We start from the raw sequence: 20,345 nt of genomic DNA, 5'->3' as shown, positions 1-20,345 counted from the left end.
TTTTTTTTTTTTTTTTTTTTTTTTTTTAGACAGGGTCTGGCTATGTAGTCCAGGCTGGCCTCAAACTCCTGATGATCCTCCTGCCTCAGCCTCCTAGGTGCTGGGACTGCAGGCATGTGTCAGCATACCTGGTGATTTATTTTAAGGTAGAGCTTCTGTGACATCCGTCTGAGTTCAGCTAACATAGGCTCTTACACAAAACCCTTCCTGGAGAATGAGGAACTCATGTAGCAGGGTCCCTGATCACAGGCTACACAAGACCAACTGGCACATGAGGGGTACTGCCAGAGCTCAGAGGGGGACTGAGGAAGCCCAGAGCTGTTAAAGAAAGGCAAGGGGCAGGAACCCAAGACTGGGGAGCCCTTGCAAATATCAGAGCCTCCCTCAGTGAACTTTTCAAAGGTCGCAAAAGAAAATACCAAGAAAATAAAACAGGAACTCAAGAACAAAGATAAAAACAATGCACTTACATCAACAACCACAACTTCTAATACTCAAACCAGAGGACGAACTCAGTGGAGAAGAGCTGAATGATATCATGAAAACGAGTATGACCGCTAACGATGGTCATTAAGACTACTTAAGCACATAAGTTTGAATAAAATACTGTGCAGAAACTGACGGCAAGCTTTACATACACATTGATCAAAATGACACAAAAGCTAGCTATCAACAAAAACTTAAGGCTAGAGAAGTTAGAAATGTCAACAATAGTTAAGAAATGGTGAGAAGGTAAATGGACAGGTTTTACACAGTTGCTTATTCAGCTAAAACATTTGAAATGAAAAAAAACCTCTTCTAATTTCAAAACTGGAATGCAAGTTTTGAGAAAAACATATTTTCCAGATCCAGTAAGGCCTAAAATATCAGGGTCAAATGCATCTAGAAGCCAGTCTGTTCAGAGAAGCAATTCATTTGCTAGACACTAGACTCATTACACATGAAGACGCCGCCATTCGTCCTTTAATGTCCTTAAGCATCACAGCATTCTCTCTGCTATAGGCAGCAGTTTTAATAAGTTTCCCTGTCCAGATTCCCTTAATGATACGCTTTCTACATTAAAAAGGGCTTGTGAAACCTAATTCCTTTGACAGAAGCGAGCTCAGGTCTCTGAAGCAGAGAAGATTTCAGATTTCCACTGGGTTTCCTTGCACCTGCCCTTGCAAGGCATGAGGTTTTGTGTGCAGAAGCCTCCAGGGGTTGAAATTTAGCCCTGTCCATGTAGCAGGAAGGTCAGCCGAAGTCACTGGGTCCCAAGACACTGGACTTCAATCTCCGACCAAAAACAAAACATCAAAACACTTCTATTCACGGGGACGTGCTTAGCAGCGCGCTGGCATTTACAAATGTAACGCAGCACCGCGAGGCTCCTAGAAGGGGCTCTGCTTAGAAAGTCGATTGTTCTTCCCAGATCTGACAACCTCTATCAGATCTGTGTCCGACGGGCTCCAGCAAACACTGAGAGAAAGCTGGCCTCCTCTGGACTGAGCCCTGACTGCCACCTGATATCTGAATGAAGAGCACAGCCAGCAAAATCCAAATTCATTTCAGGACATCTGCTTCTGTGGGAAATGGTTTTGACTTTCTCAAAAACCATTAATGTAGAAGAATATTTTTTTGCAGTTATGGGGCTCCAAGCTAGGGCCTCATGCATGTACAAACTAATTTTTGATTGGCTTTTAAAGACTAATGTTACATAAGCACTAATCAGATCAGCAGTCTTTCATAGACAAGAAAAACTTTTGCTCCATTTACCCGCACATTTCTTATTAGTACTTTCCGACCAGTGCAGTCCTCTCAGCTGACACTATTATTATTTATTATAATGATGATAATTACAATAGCAGCCAGTGCTAAGTGAGCACTTACTGTGTGCCAAGCACCATGCTGCTTAGGCACAACAAGCAGTCAGCTATTGTTTCCTGCGCCTTCTTTGCAGAAGGGAAACACTCCGAGCCTCAGAAAGTTCAAGGGACTTGCCAGAGGCTATGCGAATGGCAGAGCTTGGGTTTGAGGCCAAGCTCTCTACTGCTTTAGGTCTTGCTTCACTGTGAGTTCGCACACATAGATTATATATATATATATGTAGCATGTAATATAATTTATATATATACACATACATATATACATACACACACATATGCATGGTGATAGCCCTTTGGGGCTCATTGCCAACTCCCCTGCTACTGGGCACCCACAAGGCAAGGAAGCAGCTGCACCAATAGTCACACTAGCCCAGGGTAGAAGGCAAATGCTTGAGCAGTGGCACCGACAAGGGAGATGAGCAGCTAAAACAGAGGGGACCATTTCATTCCTGTGCAAGTACCTCTAAGTCTTCCAAAGGAAAAAGCACCCAAGCTGGAGCTCCCAAGACTGACAAAACATTTCTTACAGTGAAAGTGGCTTTTTGTGTAACAAGAAAAAAATGAGATTACTGTAGAGAATTTAGAAATACAGAGAGGCATAGCTTTAAAAATAAAACATTATTTTAATTTCATCACTTGAAAGTAACCATATTTCTTACCTCGAAATAACTTTATTGAGGAATAATTTACAGGTAATAAAATGCACACATTTTAAGTATAAGTTTTTTGCGTGTTAACCAATGAGTATACCTATTTAATTACTATGCTTACCAAAGTGCAGAGCTTTTTTGTTGTTGTCCCAGAATCTTCCCTCATGTATGGCCTATTCCATTCCATTCTCTTCCTCCCTTGGGTCCAGATACCCACTGATTTGCTTTCTGCTGCTTTAGCTTTATCACTTTTATAATCACTTATAAATGGAATTATACAACATGTACTCTTTAGTGTTTCTGTTAACAGCTTTATGAGTCAGTTATGGTAGATGATAGATAGATAGATAGATAGATAGATAGATAGATAGATAGATAGATAGATAGAGAGATAGATTAGATAGATAGATAAATAGATAGGACATTCATGCTCTTATTGAGTAGTATTCTATCATATGTATACTTCACAATTATCACTTCATGGATACTTGAGTTGTTTCTGGTTTGGGACTATTATAAAGAAGGCTGCTATAAACTTTACATATAAGTCTTGGAGTGGACATATATTTTTATTTCTCTTTGTAAAATACCTAATCGTGGACCTGCCGAGCTACATAACAAGTCTACATTTAACCTTATAAGCAAGTGCCAAACTATTTCCCAAAGTAGCCGCACCATTTTATAATCTTGCCAGCAGTATGTACAGCTAAGATTATTCTGAATATTTTCTCAGACTTGATCTTCTTCTTACTAATATTAGTCTTTCTAGCACAATGTAGTAGCATTTCAAAATGATTTTAATTTGTATATCACTCATGGCTAATGATGTTGAGCATCTGTTTACACGATTCTTGGCTGTGCTACTGCCAAGTGCCTTCCAACAGGAAGACAAGTTTTTAAAAACATCACAGTGTGTCCTTAGCCACCTTATTCACTGGATTTGGCACTATGCGACTTCTGGCTCTTCCCCAAAGTCAAAATGACCACGAGAGTGCCGGGGATTTAGTTCAGTGGTTCTGCTGCCTGCCTCACAAGCACAAGGACCTGAGTTCCATCCTCGGTAAAAAAAAAAAAAAAAAAAAAAAAAAAAAACAAAAAAGGGAAAAGGTTTTTTTGTTTTTTTTTTTTTTAGACAGGGTCTCACTATGTAGTTGAGACTGACCTGGAACTCACTATGTAGCCCAGGCTGGTCTTGAACTCACAGCGATCCTCCTGCCTCAGCCTCCCAAGTGCTGGGATTACAGGCATATGCCACCATGCCCAGCAGAGAGGAAAATGTTTTGAATCAATTCAGGACAACAAAATAGACACAACAAAGAAATCAAAGACAACCATGAAAGAGGACTTCCAGAACTGCTTCACAAAGTGAAAGAACAGTGGAATAACTGAGGGGAAGTATTCTGAGGCAGATTAACGGCAATATGTCTTTAACTGTAATACTTTTTAAAAATTTAAACATTCACCACATTTTCAACTACATCTTATATATCTTCTTTTGTAAAATATCTGTTCAAATCTGATGCTTGTTTTTACACTATTATTTTATTCTAAACTATTATTTTATATTCAGTGCATGCTCAGATAAATATATATGTAGACATTAGTTATTTCCAAGTACCACTATGAGGAAGACAACAGAATAGAATAAAATCAAAGTACCAGTGAAAGATGTTCCTGAAATAAAATCCATGTTATATGTCTTTAGTATAAATAGGAATCAATTCCTGTCAATTATATTTCCTTTTCCCATATTTTAATTTGCTTATCTTCCTAAGTTGTAAATGTTCTTTATGCATTCCATGTGCAAGTCCTTGTCAGATAGCTGCACCATAGTTATTATCTTCCATTCTGCAGTTTGCCTTTTTTTATCTTCGTAACAGTTTTTTTTTTGGGGGGTGGGCAGAAGCAGAGTAAGAGAAGTCCAAGTTACCTTTTACTTCCTTTTCTTTTCTAATTCAGGCATCTTATTTCCTCTCTACGAGACACATTTGCCTGTCCAAGATTGCAAAGATTTTTCTGGAAATGTTATCCTTTTTAACTTCCACATTTAACCTATAATCCATTCCAACATAGCCCTCTTTGGATCTATTATATGCTTCCCTTACAAAGACCCCATGCTCAGTTTGTGTGGGAATGGGAGGGGCCTGAGAGGAGGGTGAAGAGTCTGATATGATGACAAGTCTAGGAAAGCCACAACCAGGCCCAACTCTCAAGAGCAAAGGCAGAGAGGAATGCGTGCAGGGTGTAGAACCCTGGCTGCTCGTGGCCGGCTACCTAGAACTTTCATGTAAGAACCAGGGAGCAGGACTTCAAGAGTAAAGTGCAAGGGAGAAGGAGGGATCCCAACTCTGAAGAGCTTGGGCCTCTCTCCTCCTTTGGCTTGGACCTGTGTTTGAAGGTGTGCGTTCAGGGGAAGGACTTCCAGACTAGCTCTGGTTCCTCCTCCTCACCCTCTCTTCTCATCTCCACAACTCTGGTGCACTGGCCAACACCCTCAATCTGGCTTTCCATGCCTCTGTCTCTGAGGCCTGTGAAGATTTTCCTGACCATCTCACAGGAATTAGCTAGCGCCAAGCCTACCCAGATTAAGCCAAGCTGCTGACCCCAGCTCTTGGCTCGCACACTACTTGTGAAATCCATCAGGAGAAAGCAATACCATAGCCTTGTGCTCACTTGGGGCTTTACAATATTCCAAGCACCTTCCAGCATTCTCTCACACGGTCCTCATAAACCTTATGGCAAGTAGCCTCCTGCTTCCCCCTAGCACGATGATTCACCCTTGGAGGATGCTCAGTAGGGCTTCACATCTGGAAAAGTCCATGCTTTCAGGTTGTAGCCCTGATGATGAAGACTTCCAAAGCCCTAACCCCCTACTTCCCTATGGATACAACATCCCCAGGGTGTGGCCTTTCTATCCTCCAGGATTAAACTTCTCCAGCTGCAGCGAGGAAAGTGTCCCAACAGCCCTGGCACATCTAACTGCACATTCTGGGAGGTCTGCTGTGTGGGAAAGTGAGCAGAATGTGCTCCAGTTCAGCCTAGACTCTTACAGGCATCAACCCAGCCACTGAGTGATGGCGGCTTCATCAACATTAGTCCTGTTGCTCTGATTTATACCAGAGAGTGGCCTGGAAGGAGAAAAGAAAGCTTCATTGTAAGGCATGGGTGAGTTCTCTGCAAATGAGAGTGCCCAGCCAATGACTGATAACTTGCCCTTTGGGAGCAGATGAGGAGAGGCGTGGAAATGCGTGATCTTGCAGCCTGGCACAAAAACTGAACTGTGCTCTACCGGATGAAGCAAATAGCTGTTATCAGCTGTGGTGAACAAATCCAGGGGAAAAAGCTGAAATCTCCTGCCAGAAAAGGAAGAAAAGAACGCTTGCCAGCTTCTTTTGTCCTCATGCTGACTTGGGACCCTCGCGGAGAAGGACATCTCCTCAGAGCAGGAGTGACAGGAACAGGGTGCTCCCGCTACTGAATTCCTACCCTGTCTCGTCTCTGTGTTCTGATCTATCTCACCTTTTCCAGGACTCACCATGGTCCCCATCCATCTGCTCTTTGAGGCCACTTGGTGAGGGATGCAGAGTCAGGAAAAGAAGAAAAAGGATGGAGCTGGGGATTTAGCTCAGTGGTTCTGCCGCCTGCCTCCAAGCACAAGGTCCTGAATTCCATCCCCGGTACCAAAAAGAAAACAAAAAAAAACAAAAAAAAAAAAGAAGGAGAAAAAAGGGAGTGAATTCCATCCCCGGTACCAAAAAGAAAACAAAAAAAAACAAAAAAAAAAAAGAAGGAGAAGAAAAAGGGAGTGTGTAAGATGAGGGGTGGACTAGCAGATTCTTTTCAGCTCTACCCTATGCTGTGCTTATACCTGTTCTTTCCCAAATCACTTAACAGTCTAAGGACCAAAGAGATCATTTATATCCAAATAACAACTGTTCTGGCTACCTCCTACACATGCAGAACCTCCTGCCTGTTCCCAGCTACCCTTTTCCCTAGGGCTGACATCCTCAGAGCAGTTTCTGTTTTTGAGTCTAGAGAGGTTCTCAGCTGCTGCCCTGGCTACATTCTACCAACACTGCAAAAAAGGGAGGCCCTACCTATTTGGCTCAACTTCCCTAACATTTACAGGGAGCATCCTTCCAGGGGTCTTTCTGGCCCAAGGGGGACAAAAAGTGAGATAAGTAAAGTTTTAGAGGCAAGGAAGCACAATAAGATGTGAGCCAACTGGGGGTCCCCATCCTACCTGTACACATCACAGGGTAACACCCTCTAACAGAGGAGAGGGTGGATGAAGCACACTTGCCTTACTTCGTGTATCTGCACTTCTGATTCCTACCGTAATGGGGCTTGTATCAAGGAAGGAGTTGGGCTTAAATAGAGAACAGTACAATTTTCACAAAGGACAACTTCATCCTCTGATCATAGACCATTCCACAACCCAAATAATAATCTCATCAGCTGCTGTGAGTGTTGGGCTGCTAACAGAATTCCAGTCAGCTAACAGGAGCCAGGGAAACACAAGTGGCTGGTCTCTTCCCTTGGGCAACCTGCAGCCAACAGCCCATTGGTACAGATCCAAGGTGGGACCATGCTGAGGGACACTCACACACAAAGCATCCTACAGGGTCGGACAGCCTAGCTTCTGCCGGTGCCCATCCTGGTTTCCTCGCCCACATCCTGGTTTTACCCAGAACACACACTCATTAAATCACTTGCTTAAGGGTTCCTGATACAGGCTCTGTTTTCAGGGACCGCCATCGAAGACAAATGGCCAGGTGTTCAAAATAACATGCAGCTCTCCTTGAGGCCTGCACTGATGGCAGAGGCTGATCCTGTCTCCTATCTGACTTCCACTTCCAAGGCAGCCAAAGGGTTTATTTGGACCCTTGATTTTGCTCCGATTCCTTCTCTATAGGGAAGACTCTGTGATCTCACTGCAACAAACAATGCTTTGTCTCCCTCACCCTGCAGAGAAAGGCTCCCAGAATACACCACTTTACAATGATTCCCAAGGGGCGCTGGCGTGCCATCCACTCTGCCGGCTTTCATATATATTATTTCAACTAATGATTGGAAATCTTCACATTGCTCACCTCAGAGTGAATGGTCCCCTGTGCCAAAGGCAAGAAACTTTTTATACTCATTGTTGACTACATCGCGTGCAAACTTTCCTAGATGCATCTCTCCACAATAGACTTGATTTGGGCGTCTAGAAAACACAGCCTTCAATTGTAAGCCAGTGAAATGTTATACCATAATTACAGTTTCTAGGCACCTCTAATGACCCATTAAGATGGATTTGTAGAGTATGCAGAGACTATACAGCCAGAAGCAGGTGAGACTTCTGGCTCTGGGGCTTTCTCTCAGAGGGGCAGGGACCCACCAGAGATAACCTGCTCTAAAGGAAAATTACTAAGGAAGATGAGATCCTATCACCAATATCATCATAGAGAAGGTACATCCCAAACTGTTTACATCTCTTGGACCAAAAATACCACTTTGAAAATGGATAACATCTTGACTGGTTTATGGGAATGCAAATTAGTATGATCATTTTAGAGCATCAAGAATGAATGAAGTTCACTGTAGTTCATTCATTGCAGTTATAGTTTCAACTCAGCATGAATGGGTTTAGAAATGTTATATGAATGAAAAAAAGGAGGCAGAGGGAGAAGACAGACTGGCCCATGGGAAAACTCACCAGTGAAGATAACTGTAGTTGGTTTAATTGTATTCCCAGAAATATATGTCCCAGCACTGTGCATATGACATTATTTGCACATAGGATCATTGTAGATAGAATTAAAGATATTTGGCTGAGATCCTCCTGGATTTAGGGTGAGCCCCAAATTCTATGACTGATATATTTCTAATAGAAAGAGGAGTTTGAGACACAGTCATGGGGAATAAGCAATGTGAAAATAGGAACACACTAAAATCATGCCACCACACAAAAGAATTCCAGGAACTACCAGAAACTGGGACAGGTAAAGAACTATTTTCCACTACAGCCTTTAGAGGAAGCCCAGCCCTGCTGATGCCTTGATTTCAAACTTCTAGCTTCCAAAACTGTCTGAAAGAGAAAATTAATTCCTGTTATTTTAAGCCATTCAGTATGTGGTAATTTCTATGCTGGAAAAAAATTGTCTGGATCTTAGGTTGGGTGATAAGTTTCTGGGTATTCATTTTGTGCCACAACCTACATATACCTTACAGTATCTTACTGTGTGGAACCAATATTATAGAACATGCTTCAAAAGGTTAGAAAAGCACATGACAGGAATGCAAAATTTCCTAAGTCTATTTAAAGTCCCTGAGAGTTTAAGGGATTTTATGGTGTCGAGTATCTTGTATGTTCAGGGATTGTGCCAAACACATTACAGATGGTGTGTCATTTATTTCTCAAGAACAGACATGCCTGCTTAAGGTGACATTGCAAATGAGTGGGAGAGGAAAGTCAAATGAGGATCAACTTGTAAAGCCAAGCTCTTTCTACCATCACATGTACTTTTACTTACCTCTAGCTTGTTAACTGTCAAATACTATACATACCCACTTTGTCTTATAATATTTTTAGAGACAACTGAATAGATATCCTTTGAGTTCACCATTTTTGCATGAATTATGCATTTAATGGGCCTTAGATCTTCCAGCACCTTTCACCATGACCTATGCATATCACTGTAGATTATTCAAACAGTGTCATTTACTAACCATCCAATCTTTGATACCAACCACAGTCCAAATCTATGACTAGTGAAAGTTTCCTTGTCTAGAGGTTGGGGAGGAGCTTGGTTCTCCTGCAGTAAATGAAGGGATCAGCTGAGCAATTAAATCAAGAGGGATCAACTATATGGACAATTACCCTGCAGGTATAGTGACCCTCTGTCCTGGTTTGCCTGGGATGGTCCCCGTTTCAATACTAAAGTCCCACAACCAAAGCATCCTCACAGTCCTGGGAAAACTAGAATGGGCAGTTGTCCCTGGGCTGCGGTGAGGGGCACTTCTTTTCTTCCCAGACCTGAAGTGCTTATAAAGGGATAGCAAAGAGAAAGCTGGGGCATCTTTCTTCTGGGACTCAGCTTGAAGCCATGTTCCACTCCTCCTTTTTCCTATGAGAAAAGACATTTGTCAGACCCTGAGGCCAAGCCAGGATGCTGGGGCTGGGGGTGGGGACATGTTCACCCCAGTGCAGCAGGTGCAGGATTCCTTCCCTTCCCCCTCCCCTTCGGCAATCAGTGGGTTTTAATTAATTGATAACCAAAGGTCAGCTTCCCCTGCATCCCAGCCTCTCTACCACCAATGTTTACTAGAAAAAGCTGTGGTAATGTCTTGTACTGAAGTCCCACAGCAGCAAGGTACTCAGTCCTAGTCTACTGCTCCTTCTTCAGGCTTTGCTTCACCGTCAGAAAATGACAGGTATACTTCCCTGTGCAGTTTACAAAACCCCTTGCTTGTATACAGTGGTTCATTGGATCATTGTGTAAAAAGCAGGCATGTTTGTGCTTATTTCAGATGGACACAGACAAAAGGGCAGGACTGGACCTGATACTGGGTCTGGCCGCACACCACAAATGCCCCGATGATGCTGATTCCTCTCTCGATGACGCCAAGAAAGGCAAGGAAGAGGTTAAGAAGGAATTATCAGTTTTCAACTTCTCACTTTCCCCACCTCCTCAAAAATGTATCATAATCCTGGAAAACATACTCAACAGATGGTTGATTCAGGAATAAATTTAGGGCTGCCAGATTTTCTTTACCACGTAAACCTGGCATGTCTCCCACACACACACCATAGCCTCACACACAGGGTGGGAAATGAGGATTCCAACCATGAGAGCCCAGTGCCAGAGGAGGGACCCAGCAGGCGAGGAGCTTCAGGAGACCAGGAGCTCTGCCCCTACATGGCTAGCTGGAGGGCTTCCTGCCACCCTTCAAAGGGAGTAAGTTGATTCAACATTTCCAGGCTGGCCCCAGAGGGCTGTCCCAATGTCCTGAGGCTGGGCATGACAGATGTGCCTCTCTTTAACTGAGATCTGAGTCATTTGACTCAAAAGAAAAAGCACAGGGTTCATCTTTTCCATCCTTGGCTATGATCCCTGGACAGGGGAGTGGGGTGTGTGGAATGTGATGAGACTGATCTGCTAAATCCCATTTTGAAAGATGCTCTTCTGGTGGGGTGGGGGTGGGGAACTTTATGTTCATATGCATGTGTGATGTGCACCTTCTTTGCAGAAAGGGTTTGAAAATAGTGCTTGAATCCATTGTGAACATCATCCTTTTACTGTGTCCATCCTTTACTATGAGAGTTAGAGGAAGTAAAGATTGGTGGGTCCCAGGCTCTGGTCTCCAGGGGAAGCAAATCACACGAGCACTGTCAATCCCAAGTGTATGGTGAACCAGAAACAGAATAAAGGGTCATTGTGGAGGCTTCAAAAACATTTCAAATGAGAGGAAAGAGGAAGAGGAGCAATGGAGCTCTCTCCTGAAACATGTTCCCTCCCGTCCAGTCAAAGACATTAGGTACAAAGTCATCAAACTAAATCCCCACTCCCCTGTTTTCAACCACTGCACAGAAGTGCTGTACCCCAAGGCCACCCACCACTGGAGCAACATGCTGACCCCCAGGGAAGGGACCTCAGATTCTTCTTCCAATAAGCCTGAGAGGATCCCTGGGCCACACACAGTGGAGCCCTGCAAGCTATGATTTCTACTCTGGATTTCAAGGTCCCTGCAACAACTTCATCATCCTTTCCCTGACTTAGATCTCGCCTGCTCTGGTCTGCTCCAAAAGGTCACCAATATGTATTAAAACACCCGTCTTTAATTAAATCTTTCCCAGAAATATAAAATAAAAATGCTACAGGATAAAATTCCACACTCTCTTCGGCCTCTTTAGCCCCATCTTCTCTATGACTTCTATCCCCCCACCCAGCCCCATCATGCTTCCTGTGACTTCAGGCTTTTGCCTAGTCTGTTCCCTCTGCTGGGACATATCCGTCCCCTGCCTTGTATCCTTCATATTCCCAACTCTTACTCAACCCCCAAAGCTCAGCCTCCGTGACTTCCTTTGGGACTTACCACTCACAGTGCACAGATCAGCCATTTTCCCAAGTCTGCCTAGAGACTCTCAGTTCCTGAGGCCAGTAGGGCTTTTCTGCCATTTCCACCAGCCCAGGACCAGCACCTGGAGGATCTCACATTGTATCTGGCTGAAGGTGATCTGGAGTTAGAAACTGGAGCCACGAATGTCACAACCTGCCAGGAAGACTCCTCAGTGGTCTTCAGCTTGCTTCTAGTCACCCACGTCAGCAGGGAACTCTGCATAGGCATTAGTGGTCTGCTTCTAGCCCATTTCTAGGTATCAAGTCTAAGGTTTCAATTTATAATAATCTAAGTTGCCTGGTTTTCTGGAAAATGTCTTCTATAGACACAAAAAGCTACAACTTGGCTGAGTGTGGTAGTGTATGTATGCCTGTAATTCCAGCAGGCTGGGAGTCTGAGGCAGGAAGATCTCAAGTTCAAACCCAGCCTGGCAACTTAGTGAGACCCTCCCCAAAAAAATTTTTTTAAAGGGCTGGGGATATAGGTCAATGTGAAGGCCCTGGATTCAATCCCCAGTACTTCCCCAAAAAAGCTACAACCTCCCTAGAATTTGGTGTCAGAACCACAGAGTAACCACAGAGTAATATTCTAAGAATTGAAGCTGGCTAGTGTAGAAAAGGAAGCCCCTCTCCACCTGATCATTCATTCCCTGGGCTATCCTGTGATTCTGCTTTTTGTACCTAAAGCCACTGTACCCCAATCTGGTGTTGGGTTTTAAGGACCCAGAAAGGAAAGACAATACCCAAAACATATCATACTCTCAATACACATATGTTTAAAGAATGAATGCTGCCTTGGAATGGGTGCCTAAAATGTTTGTGGAACTTTCACTGAAATTTTCAAATGTCCTTTGACCACACAAAAGAAGAATGAAAACACCTCTATACTGTCAGCTGTCTCCTGGGTCCTCCCAGCCAGGGACCTGCCCAGGAAAAGCATCCTAGCATCTCCGGTCAGCCAAGGGAGACAGCCTGTAGGTCTGAAGCAAGTCTCCTGGGTCTCTGTGCAGGGCAGAGGAGATGCTCCAGGCCTGCCTCATTCAGGAATGAGGACAGGAGGCCTGAGCATTGCCTGTCAAGCACAGCAGGCTGGGGGTCAATGATTTGTGCCTGTGCAGCCCCACACAAAGGGAGCCTTCGTGCTTAATCAGAGCCACAGGGTAAATATTTAGAAAGAGAAACCCCTCCTTGGAGCCCAGCCTTTGTCTTGTTCCCACTGAAAGGATGTGGTCTAGCAGAAGGTGGTCTAATAGGAGATCTGTTACAATGGGATGGAGAACAGGAAGCAGCCACAGCCGGACCTATGCAGTGGCCTAAATGTTGAAGGAGCCCCAGCAGCATGTGGCAACCTGGACCAACCACCAAGGTGAGAAAACCTCCCCTGGGGATTTCCAGGATCCACCCAGGAAGCCCTTACATAGGGCACAGGAAGTGCCAGCTTCAGGGCTCAGGCAGTAATGGGAACTGGGCCCAAGACGATTTCCATGTCTCTCTTTCTAAAAACAAACAACCCCACAGCTCCGGAGGATAGAGGGGACTCTGTGCCCGCCCCTCAGTTTTTCCCCAGCCCCCTTTTTTCCAGCCAGTATCCCTTTCTTCAGTTAGAGAAGGTTTCCCAAACAAGGCCCCTGGGCCCTTCCCTTGCCAATGGATAGCCACTCCAATGACTAAACTCCTCCCACTCATCATTGTACCTCAGGCAGATCCAGATCTGGTGCTAACCTCTTAGGCTCTTTCTAGAGGCTGTTAGGGTCTCTTTAGAGACATAAAGATTTGCTACTTGGGAGGATGAAGCCCCACAAATTTGAGGCCAGCCTGAGTAGCATGCAACATAGTGAGACCCTACCTCTAAGCAGGAAAGAAGGAGGGAAGGAAGGAAAGGAGGGAGGGAGGGCGGGCAGCCATGCCTGTTTCAGAACTAATGGATTAAGTTACACCTGTCCATGGTCATTGAGAAGACCTACTCCTTATTCTTCCCCTAATTTCAGTCTTGGTGAATGCCAGTGTTAATTTTGACTGTTGGCAGGATCAACTCTAACTCACAAGTGAAACAGATTCTATATCCTGAAGCCTTAATCGGCAAAACAAACAAACAAACAAAAAAACGAGTCATTGATAGAAAGGGGGCTTGTTTTAAAATAGACCTAACCTTGACTCACACCGCCAAAGGGGGATGATGATGCATCTGCCCTTAGAAACTCCCAGGAGAGGTCCTAGTGGGAAACAGCCAGGCCTGAGTCTCAGGCAGTTTACAGAAAGATTCATAAACACTTGGCTAAACACACTCAACACTCTTGGGTTATGAATGAAGCCTGGTTTTGCTTCTGGTCGCATTCTATGGAAGCTGTGGTTTCGAATTTGATAAAGGTTCTAAGAGCCATGCTCTGTTTCCATAGGAAAGCATCAAAAGTGAACAAACTAACACCATAGCATTTTTGGACCACCCCTACACCATTAGACACTCCTTTCAGGACAAAAATACAGGATATTTGTGGCTCCCATAGCAGTCCCATCTCCACTTCTGGAAATCCCACTTCTTGGCAACTCTGGAATATTCTCCTGGCCTTCCAGCTCAGAGACCCCCCATTCTGCCAGGGAAGATAGAGGTTTGTCTCATGTAGGGCCACCCAAGACCATTTGACCACTGAAACACTTGTTACATTGGGGTCATTGCCCCTAGCCAGGTACATGTAGGCTGGGTGAAATAACAAATCCAAGTGCCTACATCGCATTGCTGAAGATATAGGGCCATCCCCAGAGCCAGGCCAAACTGTACATGAGATCAGCCATGTTCTTTCTGTAAAAAGTGAGACCTTAGCCAGTGATATCATTAGACTGTGCATTGTCTAGTGTTCTGTCTCCTATCATACCAGAGCCTAGACCACTACTGCAAAAGATAGGTACTGGCTGTGGCAAATGTGTTTACCTATCCCCAACATCAGGGGCATAAAGCACATCCGATAATTCCTCTCTGAAGTGAGCTTCAAAGTGAAAATGAGAAAGGCAGACAAACAGCCCCCGGTTTCTTCTGGCCTTCACAGCCCCCCTGAGGAGGCCATACTTATGGCCTCACGGTTGCCTCTTTGAGATGCTGGGCTCCACTCACCCCTAGGCTTGTGGGAGCCAAGGACATTTCTTAGGGCCTTCACTTGGTTCTCCTAGGATGCCACCTGTCAGGTTAGGAAATGGACTTAGTATTTCATCCATTTTTAACTGGCTACCTCCCTTCTAAGCCTCCCTCTACTTCCTGTCTGCATCAGTAGGTCAACGTTGCCATCTCTATGGGTAAATTTTCCCTAATGAGGGAGGAGGCTTTCTGCCTGCAACCGAGGAACCCCAAGGCACCTGGCTGCTTGCAGGCTCACCTGCAGCGCTCTTGGGTTTGGGTGGCTATAGGCAGCCGAGAGGCCCCCACCCAGACAGAGGAGGAGCGGGAAGCCTAGCTCCTGACCTGTCAATCATTGCTGGGCCCACAGCTGCGCTCTCCGCAGCCCCAGCGCATTGCTCCTTCGAGGGAGATAAACATCGGGAAATCCAATCCAGCGCGGCTTCACAGATAAACAGATGTGAGGACTGCCACCGGTCAGGAGATAACGCCCCCGCCCCGCCCTATAAACCCGCCCAGTCTGCACCTGCCCTAGGCGACTGGGACGCGCCTCTTGGGAGACACCGGGCTGTGTCCCCGCAGAGGGGAGAAAAATGGTCTCTAGTGCGGCGGGCGGGGTTGAGGTTATAAAAGAAAGAAGCTCCGTTTGTAACAAACTCGAAGCAGAGCCTGAACTCTGCAGTGAAGGTTCGAATCCCTGATCTGCCACTATCTGAGCCTGGATGTGCTCATCAGAAAAACGGGGATAATTACAGTACCGGCGCATTGGGCATTCAGGGTGGGGGAAAGCATTTGGCCACACTGGACACTCGGCGCTCTGCAGGGAGCGGCTGGATCCAGTCTGGCACGTGCGCTTGTGGAGTCTGGGGTGGGGGGCTGCTACAGCACCGAGAAAGCCCCAAAGCGACTGCCGATGAGGGCAGGTGAAAGTGAAATGATACTTACTGGAAAAGGGAGGCAGGTAGCAGAGAGGGCTGTAGTATGGGGTGATGCCATCCAAGGACAGTTTAATCGCTCCCTGGCATCCCAGCCTGTCAGTAAAGTGGGTGCCTGGGAGACTTCGTTGCTCAGAACCCCCACACAGTTCATTCTTTTATTCATTTATTTCACCTCCTCGCAGAAGTGAAAATAGCCCCTGCCCTTGAGGTAAATTTAGAGACATTGTGGGATCAGAGCAGTCTGCCCATTGTGAACCTCCAGATGTGCCCCGGAAGCTCAAACATTCCCAGTCCTTGGGGGCAGCCATTGTTTCTAAACCCAGAAACTGCATTAATAGGACCCTCGGTTAAGAAGAAAGGGCTAGTGGATCTCAGGCTACACCTAAAGCATTGCTTGACTGCAGTCCTGAGATCACCAGGCCGCAAGGTCAGTGAGGGCAGAGTAAGAGGCCTCAGCAAATGTGGGTGGTATGAACTAGACCCTTCCCGACTCCCAACAGCTTGGCACTCCTGCTTAGCTGCCCCATGCATATGAGGAGGGAAAGAAGGGCCAGCACTGAGCTGGGGTGGTGGTGGTGGTGGTGGTGGCAAAGTCCGCGCCTACTCTGGCTTTTTTCCTAGCAGCTCTTCCTCTGCTAGCCTGGTGTTGAGGGGTCCCCACAACGAAGTGTCAGGAAGGGCAGATCCCTGAGGGACAAGGAGGCCCACTAGGGTTTGGGGTGTATTAGGGGATACACCAGGAGACCCCCGACGTTTCTGCTGGCGAGGTTAGGAGACGCTTGTCTATGCATAGGCTGCCAGGGATTCCCTAGAGGCACTGAATGAGTCTCAGTCCCTCAAGGGGCCAGGATGGCCACTCTCTCTTACAACTCTGCGCCAAGGGCTCCACGACGCCCTTGTGCGTATTAGTTAAAAGCTTATTAGTTCTCTTGGAGGAGTGTGATCGCACTTTGTTCCCTCAGGGTCTGAGAGCGCCCTTTCATGCTATTGTGAGTCACGATTTAGCCCTGCCTTTGTGGGCCTGAAAGGACCCGTGGTCTCTCGAGGCTCACATTCCCGTGGCACCAGCTTGGGAGGCACCGCCGTCTCAGCAAGGCCCGAGGCCTAGCGTTCCCAGAGCCAGCTCACTCCTGAAGGCCTTTCGCGCACGGCAGCTGGGGGCGATGGCACAAACCACTGAACCAGAGCAGCCCTCAGACCCCGCTTCCGAAGGCCCTCACCTCCTCCGCCTCCTTCCAGCCAAAGTGAAAAAATGCGTGCGGACCCTTTACCTCTACTTGGGGGCTATTGGACTGGATTTAAAGTGCTATTGAGGCCCAAGAGGCCGCCTCTGTCTGAATAGCTTTGTGCGATGTTTGCAGAGACATTTGCATCTGTTTGCGCTTGGGTAAACGGCTCTGAAAGCTCGGGAGCGAGAAAGCCCAAGGATTGTTTTGTTTCCCTCCCCCTCCCGGCTCTGCCCGGCGCTGGCCGATTTTGTGCCACTAGCCACGGGCGCGGAGCGGAGGCATGCAAGATCCGTCCGGTTCAAAGATTGGGCGCCCTCGCTCTCGGCCCACTTTTAAACAATTGCTGTTAACAATGCAGTTTTAAGCAGAAAATCGTCTAACTAGATTAAATCCATATGACATTTAAAAAAAAAAAAAGCGGAGAGGGGGAGTCCACATTGGCTAGGAGTGAGGATGCTAACAGGATAGAGAGTGTGAAATGCATGCAGAGGTGGAATGATAAATAGGCAGGTGCCTGGCCTCGCTCCGGCCGGACCAGGGCTGCTCGCCTCGCTCCTGTCCCGACGCCCGGGGAAAAGAAGGGACTCCCACAGGAGCAGGCCTGTGAGCGTAGGCGCCCACCTTACGCGGGGAAGATTGGTGAGGGCCTGAAATGAAATCCGAGGCTCCTTAACCCACTCCACCTGCAGGCCCAGGGTTACTGGCCCCTTGCGTCCTCCCCTCCCCAAGCGTGGCGGCGCAGGGCAAAGCTGGGGACGCCGGAACGCCCTCTCCACTCGCGAGACAGAGCACACAGGCAGGCACTTTAATGGAATCGAAATCAAAGTCAGGCCTTAGAAAGTCCCCATTGCTATGGCAGCCGAGTTCCCCTGAAAGCGACAAAGCCCAGACCACCGCCCCCCGCCTTTCCCCGGCTCAGCCCTCCTTCCCCTCCCCCCGCGCTGCCTAGAGCCACGCTTGGGGCGCGCTCGGACGGGTTAATCACTGCAAAAACAAAGACATGAAAGGCTCTCCAATTGGAGAGCCCTCGGCCGCCTCCTCCCCGGTCTGGGGGAGGGGAGGAGGGCGGCTGAGGCCGAGCTTTCCCTGAGAGCGGAGAAGGCGCTCCTGCCCTCCGCAGGGTGGGAGCCCCATCCCACCATCCCTAGGCGACGCCGCCCACACAATCTGGCACCTCCTGAAGTGTTGCGGTGGCTGGCGGAGAGGGACAGGCGGTCTCCCACCCATCCCCACCCACAGCCACAACCCCATCAAAGAGAAGCACAAAGCCCCGGGTTTTTCTTCCGCCTAAAAAAATGTTTGAGGTTGGGGTGGGGAGGGATCCCCATTATTATTATTATTATTATTATTATTATTATTATTATTATTATTAAATTAATAAACATTTAAGTGATTGCGGTATGATTGTCCATTGATCAAGTACAAATCTGCTAGCTTCTATAGTTCTATATAAATTAAATTTAATAGAGAATCTTAAAACAGATAAATAGACTTTGGTATGATGTGGGGTGTGTTCAGGCTTAAAGGTTTCCTTGTAAACTCTATCTGGATTCAAGGACTCAGAATCCAAGGATGACAGGTCCTGTTTCTTCTGACTGGTTCTTTGAGAACTTGACCACCTGACTTTGCTGTCACCCCATCCTCTCAAGGCAGACTGGGATCCCTCAGTCCCCGCTTCCTCCAGCCCCATTTAATACACCCTGGGATGGGAAGCAAGGCAGGGTCTTGTCACTTAATATGCCCAAGGCCCTGCCGAAAAGAGCCTGTGGTCTCTGGCTGGTGGTCCTTCCTTCCATGCAGTTTCTACCAATAGAGAGGATGGGAGGAGAGGAGAAGGCAGAGAGGTACGTCTGCAGAGTACCGGTGGTGCCACAGGGAGATGGGCTTCCGTGGGGGAGTGTGCCTCAGGTCTGAGGAGACCACCACTGGGCCCAGGAGGGAGGCTGTGCTGCCTTCTGGCCATTGACTTTAAGAGAGCTTCAGCAACTCTCAGAGCTCATTGGGGATTGTTTTTCTTTTAGCCTACAGGCTCAGGACCACCCCAGTGCCCAGCATCACCCTAGCTAAGTGTCATCCATCCCTTCTGTACATTATCAACCACACCCAAACCAAACAGAGCATCCCAACCTGTAGCAGACATCCCTGCCCAGTACAAGTGGTCTATGAGTGGCATATGCTTATTGCTTCCCTTAATTTGGCTATATTGCTTTATATCAGGAGTCAGATCAAAGCCTTATACTACTCAAATGGGCATGTTAGGTAGCAGGTTGGGCTAGCATGACTTCTTTGCTAACGGCATTACGGAGGCCTAAGCCCTGGTCTGTGAAGTAGCAGGGCGTGACCCCAATTAAAATCTTTTTCCCTGAATTATGGCTTCTCACTGACAGGATGAGTTACTTCAAAACTGCACCAGGTCCCAGTACAGCTTGTTCTATCCAAGCAAGATAAGCAGTGCTTACCCGCTAAAAACCCTGCCTGGTGCCATCATGCCAGGTGTCCGGCAGTATCTCACTAAATGCCTTCCAAGCATACCGGCTCTCTATTCCTTCCCATGATTGTATTCAGTAAATACTGGATGCTTTGGGGACTTGGTCAGCAACCCACACACTACCCAGCCCAATTTGCTTTTGGAAAGCTCATATAAGATTTAGAGCCCTCAAATATTACCATGGTCAAGAAACTAATAAGAAAAATACCTTGCCTTTTCTGGCTATCAGTAACCTCACAATGACAACACAAGGTTCCTGAAAATCTTATGAGTACTGAGAAGGTGAGAAGTAGGTAAGAATCCCCCAGTCCTGGACTATGTAATGGCAGTTGGATGTTCCTAGGCTTGAAGACGCCTGAGGTGGGAGTGGCATCAGCCTTATTTCCCAGTTGGGGCATTCAGACAGAGGGCTTGTCTGAAGTCACCCAGAATAAGATAGCCCTCCTGTCCCTAGCCCTGGCACAAAACCACTGGATAGCTCCGACTCAGCCTTCCTCTCTGTCCTGGCAGTGACTCCTCCTTCACTGGAGTCCCTGAGCTGTTCTAAGGCTGCACTGGGGCAAGGTCTCTGTGATAAAAAGCCCAAGAGGGAAGTACCTCTCAGTGAGCTTTGCTCCCAGGCTGACCCTCTTCTCTTCAATGAGGCAGAGGCTTCTCTCTTCCCATTTGCCTCACAGGACACTACCATCTGTCCCTGATTTCCACACCGATCCCTGCTGTGAAAGGAAACCTCAGGGCCCTGCCCCCACCCTCTTGAGACTCTTACTCTCAAAACCCCCAATCAGGGAGGCTGCTCCACCCAGCTATTGGATGCACTTTCTCCAGTTTAGGTACCCCGCCTTGCTGAGTCCTGGGCCCCTCTGTGTTCTGACTGAGTATACAGCCAGCAACCAGTAACCAGGAACAACTTCCTCTGCCTTTGAGATATTCCAATTTCACCTCTCTCCAGTTCTTTCTCCATCAGA

General features: G+C 46.8%; 1 pseudogene; it reads left to right on the top strand.

Moving 5' to 3' along the window:
- LOC117285354 overlaps positions 1-10,249 on the top strand; it is an 18,809-nt pseudogene extending 8,560 nt beyond the window's left edge.
- Positions 10,250-20,345: the final 10,096 nt, after the last annotated feature.

Source organism: Fukomys damarensis, unplaced genomic scaffold (assembly GCF_012274545.1).
Source record: "Fukomys damarensis isolate Sample0158 unplaced genomic scaffold, DMR_v1.0_HiC HiC_scaffold_9, whole genome shotgun sequence".
Classification (NCBI taxonomy): Eukaryota; Metazoa; Chordata; class Mammalia; order Rodentia; family Bathyergidae; genus Fukomys; species Fukomys damarensis.
This window is presented reverse-complemented; position numbering and strand designations above follow the sequence as displayed.